The sequence below is a fragment of the Myxine glutinosa genome, chromosome 1, assembly GCF_964187855.1.
Source record: "Myxine glutinosa chromosome 1, kmMyxGlut1.1, whole genome shotgun sequence".
Classification (NCBI taxonomy): Eukaryota; Metazoa; Chordata; class Myxini; order Myxiniformes; family Myxinidae; genus Myxine; species Myxine glutinosa.
Genome location: NC_136261.1, coordinates 403,476,807 through 403,483,429, shown reverse-complemented (window position 1 = coordinate 403,483,429; position 6,623 = coordinate 403,476,807). Strand labels below are relative to the sequence as shown.

Genomic DNA, 6,623 nt, shown 5'->3' with positions numbered 1-6,623 from the left:
CCAAAACCTTGATATTTTCTACCCCCATTAATTCACCCCCGATCCACTTTTCTGAAATACCGACATCTTTCCTGGAAGTGCGAGCTGTGCCCATGTTTTTGTCCCCCGTCGCACCGCGGAGCGAAAGGGGGACGATGGTTTTCCCCTCCGCCCGTGTGTCCGTCCGTCCATGCGGGTGTGCGTGCATAAGCAAAGGACCGCATTCGAATTTGGTGTGTGGGTATGACGAGAATAGAACCATGTTCCACACCTTGAGTTCAAGAGATAACAAGATTTAATGATGAACCAATATCACAGCGCTGTGGAGGGTGTAAGAGTCATACCATTCACAGACGAACAGCATGGCCACATACACTCCTGAGTTCCTTACAGAAAGAACTTCCTTATATACTTGCAGAGTGTGATAAAAATCTCCGCTAATTTTGGCAAGTTTCAGCAGTATAATACACAATGGGGGAAACGTTGACCAGTACCCCCACCCTTGTCCTATCTTCTTTGGCATGAGCAAAGGGCAAGATGCGGGAGGGAGAAAGAGCACCGTGACATTCTCAAAACTTATCTTCCATGTTGGCTTTTGGTCAAGGACAGACAGACGCGTTTTCACTAGGGGGTCTAACAGAGCAAGCAGTTTCACTATCTTTCTACATTTTTTGGCACAGTTGGACAATAAAACATAGTTCAAAACAAGAGGGAACATAGTAAGCTTAATCCTTTTCACAAAGCAACCATTATTAAATGCAAACCACAATTACATAAGGCACAATAAAAGGCATGATCTCGACATTCCCCCATTTGGTCTCTACGAGACTACGTATCACAGAGACCAGGCCACATCGGCTTTATTTGCAAAGCAAAAGAGTATAGTGTTATATGTGGCCACATCGGGCTTTATTGAGTGTTGTATGTGTGTCCTCCAAGGGCATGCCACGCACATAAAGTACCTTGCATGCATGTTTGAAAGGTGTCATGTTGTGCGTGTTTGGAACATGAAGGCTCAGAACATGAAAGTCCATTAACGTTTCGGATCCACAACGAAGGCGTCTGGTCCAGATGAGGTTCTGCTCCGCCAGGGGGCCAACAACCTCCCCTGCGGAACTTGCTCCCCCCACCCTTTGCAGATTCGGTCCTTGCAGATCTTCGAAGTTAATCAACGATCATGCCCATGAGATCTCTCACGTGCTGCTGTTCTGGGGAATACATAATGTTGTCAGTATCTTGTGTCTCATGTTCCTGGTCAGGGTACAGAGCGTTAAAATCCGAATCACTTGAAGCAAAGAGATCCGAAACATTTGAAGCAAAGAGAGGGACTTCCTTTATGTCAAAGTCTCCCATGGACGCCTGGTCGGCTTGCGGGTCTAGGATATCCATGTCGGGTCCCTCGACTGCCAGACCCAGCGTCGCAATCAGATCCATAGTTGGGTCGGAAGGGGGTGTACAGCTGTGAGCTTGTAATACATAAGAGGCGTTAGCCAGTACACGCAAGGGGTTTACCACACAAGTATCACAGCCATCACAAACATCAATACAGGCATCAGCCAGTTCCCACAAGGGATTTTCAACACAAGTATCACAGTCATCACAAAAATCAATACAATCTTCTGAAGCGCCGGTCACATCTGCCTTGTTGTAGGACCCATTCAGGTCGACGGCCTCTGTGGTCAAGATCATGGTCTTCCGACGGCGGTTTCTTCATCGTCCATCCTGAAAAATACTTTCTTACACACACCATGATCAAATTCCTAGCCCCCCGTCCCACCAATTGGCATTTAGTTACCTTATCTCTCAGATGGTTGGCTTATTCATAGCCGCATTTCCTGTGTCGTGTCTGGAAATTCAAATGCCATATTTACTTTCACCAATTTCCGAAAATACCTTCCTTTTAATCATCTTCCCTACATCTAATAATACATGATTTACCAACCATTTCCCCCCCATTTGGTCAATGGAAATAATCGGTATTCTCCCCTTCAAAATTTCACTGTTATCCTATCAATACCTGGACATTTTTTCCCTTCCTTCCTAGATACGTGAATTTCACACCAGTATAAACCCACTGGAAAAATTATCTGAAAAATAACGAAATCGTCTCCAAGTTCTCTAGCTAATCTCCATCCGCAATCACCAACTTTACCCTCCTATGCATTTTGCCTTAGGTTTTAGAACCTAGAGTCTACCAAAAACAACAACTAGCCTCCCAAAGCCATTTCCCTGCAAGAGCGGGGGTTAGCCTTGCGGTCCCCATGACAATTTTCTTCATTTTGCTCTATCACCTCCCTTTGAGCAATAATTCAATTGATGTGATTCCCACATACCTGGTGGAGTTTGTTCACCTGGTCTGCAGAGCCGTGATCCAATCTTCACCAGCCCCCAATCACCTCCTCGATTGGGGTCATTCTGCATGTAGCAATCTAACACAACGTTTTTAAACTTTACATTCATTGGTCCCCCCAGTGCAAGCCAACCCCTTGTATCACCTTCTTATCTCAAAAACAACAGTCCATAACTAACCACTTTCCTTTATTTCCTGTCTTTTCCATTAACATTTTACAACCTTTTCCTCTACTTCCTCAACAATTCCTGCAGTCACCTGTCATTGACAAATAATCCATCTGAGTCGACTTTCCAATCCAATCATCTTTGCACTTTCCACGACCTTCTTCACACTTCCTCCCAAACCTTTCCTTCAGACACAACCCACATGAGTTATGAATACAATTTCCCCTTTCAGGTGCATGTCTAGCCACTCACAAAGTGTCCACAAGACAATGTCACCATATTTCACACCTCGGACCAGCCAGGGGTCCATCGAGAGATGCATCCTAATGTTAATCAGCTCTCGGAGCTCAATTTTGAACAGGGGTAAAACCAGCAATACTCAATTCTGCCAAGCAAGAGGCCAGAGCAGTATCACTCCCTCTTCCCTCTGCCCACCATAACTGGCAGACAGACAATGGCGAGCCACAAGCCCCAACCCTACAAGGCTCCAGCTCCCATCCAAAGGACACAAACTCCCTCAGACTGGCATAATCTCTTTGCCAGCTTATGTACGAACCAAGATTGCAAACAAATAGTTTTCCAAACAAAACTCAGTTGTCACCCTATTGCACCATATTGGCAGAATTCACTTCAGCTCTCTACCACTCTTGTGTCGAGTGGTGCCCAAAATGACATTGCACGAACCCTTTCAATACCTGTTTAAACCTACTGCCATTTAACGACGCTTCCCAGACGACGGTTCCCCATACACTATTCTGGCACAAAATTGTTGCATCCCACAGATGCCATGATTATTTGAACAAACTCATTTTCTTAATCCACCTTTTCAATTTTCATTTCAATTTAAAGTTAATCCAATGTCCTCTAATACCTCTCTTAGCATCCCATGCACCTGTTGCAGACACCTGTTTTAGCCTCTGGCCCAATAGCTGCCCAATAAACAAATAATAAAAAGAAAATAACCTGATCTATTTATTGAAATAGACCTAATTCTCATGTTGGTCAATTTTTTCACCCACTGTGACTCTCGCGTCAATCCTGCCATTCCCAACCACATTTCCAGTGAGGATGACGTCACTATTTCACACCTTTCCTCCCTTGAACAGCGGGAGTCCTCCATGAGATGCATTCCGATGTAAATCACTTCAAATCAACTTTCTCAAACTTAACTATGATAAATCTGAAATAATCGCATCATCTTCCTTCGAACTCAGAGCACACCGACCAGTATACATCAAACATTGGATTCATATTTCCACAGACCTCCACCACTCTGTTAAATCCTAAACATGCCCAATGGGCAATCCCCTCTGCTCAGGGCTGCAAAATGCTGGATTCTAACCTTCCCAAACACAGCTCTTGTCCGCCAGGCTGCAAATTCAAAGCATTTTCAGTCCCCCTTTTTCCCATACACTAGCCAGTGTAAGCCAGCCAAACATAAACAAAGAGGTTCCAGCGAGCTGTGACCTCCATAACTCTAAACAACTCCACTGGCACTTTTTAAAACAAACTTTCCCAGTCACTTACTAAAATAAAGTGCAGCTCTTATCCGTAGATATACGTTAACCAAGATTACATGAGACTTGACAACAATAGTACTGCCCCGTGGAGCAAGGCATCAGAGACAACTCCCCTCCACCTTGACTTACCCCAGGTAGAATTTGGCTACCTACAGAGAAAGTACCTGCACAACACATTTACAAACCAATTCGTCCCCTCGTATTAGGGGACATCACAAATGTTCCACCACAATTCACAGCAGGTGACCACCCACCTGCCTTCTGTCGAAGTCCAGTTCAATTTTCTGAGTTTCCATTCACAGACAGACAGACAGACGAACCCCCAACGTACTAACAGGATGGTCTCACAGAGGCCATTCCATTCAAATCTGTAGGCTGCCACGATTCTTCCTGCCAGGACACACCATCATAGTCACCATAGTCACACGACATGTCAGCAGACACAGTGAATGACATTCGACACCATAACAGACACCGCAGACACTGCTCCTCCTTGATCCATATCTGCAGACGCAGTCAGACACACCCAGTTGGACAGACAGACTGGCTCCACATTACAACTGCAAACATCCGAAATGACAACAGCTAACACCAAATATTTATTGTCCCCCTTTCAGGGAAGTCAAATCAACCACCATTAAAGCACAAAACAGAAAACGACCATATACTCAGAGTATATACCATATACTCAGAGTGAGACCCGAAAATCAAGCAGACAGACCGACAATCGAACCTGTCTTTCGACACTGCCGAACGACAAGTGTGCAGACACTGAGGGAGTGACTTTCGACCCCCAGTAAACACCGCGGACACCGCTTTGGTCCGCACCTGCAACTCCATCACGCGCCTCCAACTTCTTTTTCGGCGCATCGATCAACACAAATGTACCGACGCATCTTATATTCTACACATTGCTATCCAACCTTTCGCCACAGTCCCATCACAAACAATGTATCTCTCGCGGCATGCATGGCGGGAATCACACTCGTATTGCACCAACATGGAATTCGAGCACATTCCATAGTTGCGAAAATATTGTGCTGGACAAGACATTATTATCATTGACTTGCGCTTTCACACGCATGGCAAAGTCCACGGATGTACAAAGTCGAAGTGCCCTCTCCCTTAATTGATCCACACTGTACCTCGGCACACATCCTCAGATAATTAAATACATGTTTTAATCCAAGCGTGCATCCTCGCACCCGCTCCACCAGTCATGTACACTCAGCACCCATAAATGGCACACGCCAGCATCACATGTCATTCTTGCCTTCATTCAACGCATTCTGCCATCCCAAGTCGGCCAAATACAAGCCCCGCATGCCGTTGAATAAACACCTAGTCGGTTGACAGCCTATCATTTTTGACTTTTACTCCCATTCTCCCTTGCTACATCTGGAGAGCCGTTAATGTGGGGATGTAATTACCTTCGCAAAAGCGGAAGGTTATGTTTTGATCGCTGTGTATTTATTTGTATGTCTGTGTGTGTGTGTGTATGTTATTCGCATAACTCAAAAAGTATTCAACCGAATTGCATGAAATTTGGTGGGATGATTGGTTATTATACGGGACACATTTGATTAGATTTTGGGAGCAATCGGGTCAAAGGTCAAGGTCAAGGTCATGAAAAGGTCAAAATCGTATTTTTGTTGTTCTGTTCCCTACACTCCCATGCCAAGTACAGAACAGTAGCTGCGGCGAAGGTATGCGCTCTACCGAATGCCCGTTCTAGTTGAACACTTGTTTTAAAGCCCTGTCTACACATGCTCTCCATAACATACTCATTATTCCCTGCCAATTTTCCCCAGCAGACTGAGTCCCACATGGCATCTCAAAATCTAAACTGATACCTGCGCTTTTCTGATTCCAGTTTAATTTATCCTTCTCCAAAAATCACATAAACATTTCCTATTTCCACATATAAGAAATAACCAATATCTCCCTTGAGATACAAAACAAAACGCTTCCAACTCTAGCATCCCAAAGTCTTCCTTGGAAGCATGCTCGACAATGCAGCACTGCTTCCACTCAGCACACAACATACATGTGCTCACTCCAACACATCACTTCAAGCTACCTCATCACTCGCATTGTTCACACACACGAATGCGTCCCCTGCTTGTGCACAGCATGGTCCGCATTCCTGCCTCGATTCTGTCCCACCTCGCTGTTCCCCGCGAGGCAGCTACTCCGTTGCCCCGGCAACCTGCCTGCATGTCTCGGCTCACGTGTTCACAGCTGGATTCCACACACCTCGTACATTATAATCCTCTCTGTTTTATTTCTCCAGATCTAACCTCATCTTTTGTCCAGAAAGAGCTAATACTTGACCTGCCTATAGCATATTGTCAGAACTCCTTCCTTTGGGTAAAAACTGCACCGGATGTGCATGCCTTAAATCCTGAGACGGGACAAAGAAGGCCTTGAGGGGGGGGGGGGGGCGTTTATCAGATACACACATCCAGTGCGTAGCTTAACTTAAAATACTCATCATCCTACCTTCCTTGGGCTAGTCCCTCCAGCGGGTCGAAGATCTGGCCGCCCCCCGATCTGTAATACCCTTCTCTTAACACAGTACTCACGCCGGAGTATTCTTAACACCAA

At 45.4% G+C, this 6,623-nt stretch overlaps 1 long non-coding RNA gene across 1 annotated transcript; it reads right to left on the bottom strand.

Moving 5' to 3' along the window:
- Nucleotides 1-256: 256 nt before the first annotated feature.
- LOC144889582 (uncharacterized) lies at nucleotides 257-6,134 on the bottom strand. Its single transcript, XR_013621891.1, has 2 exons — nucleotides 6,097-6,134; nucleotides 257-2,408 (listed from the first exon to the last, which is right to left on the bottom strand). It is a non-coding gene; the product is annotated as an uncharacterized LOC144889582 (long non-coding RNA).
- Between the last annotated feature and the right edge of the window lie 489 nt (nucleotides 6,135-6,623).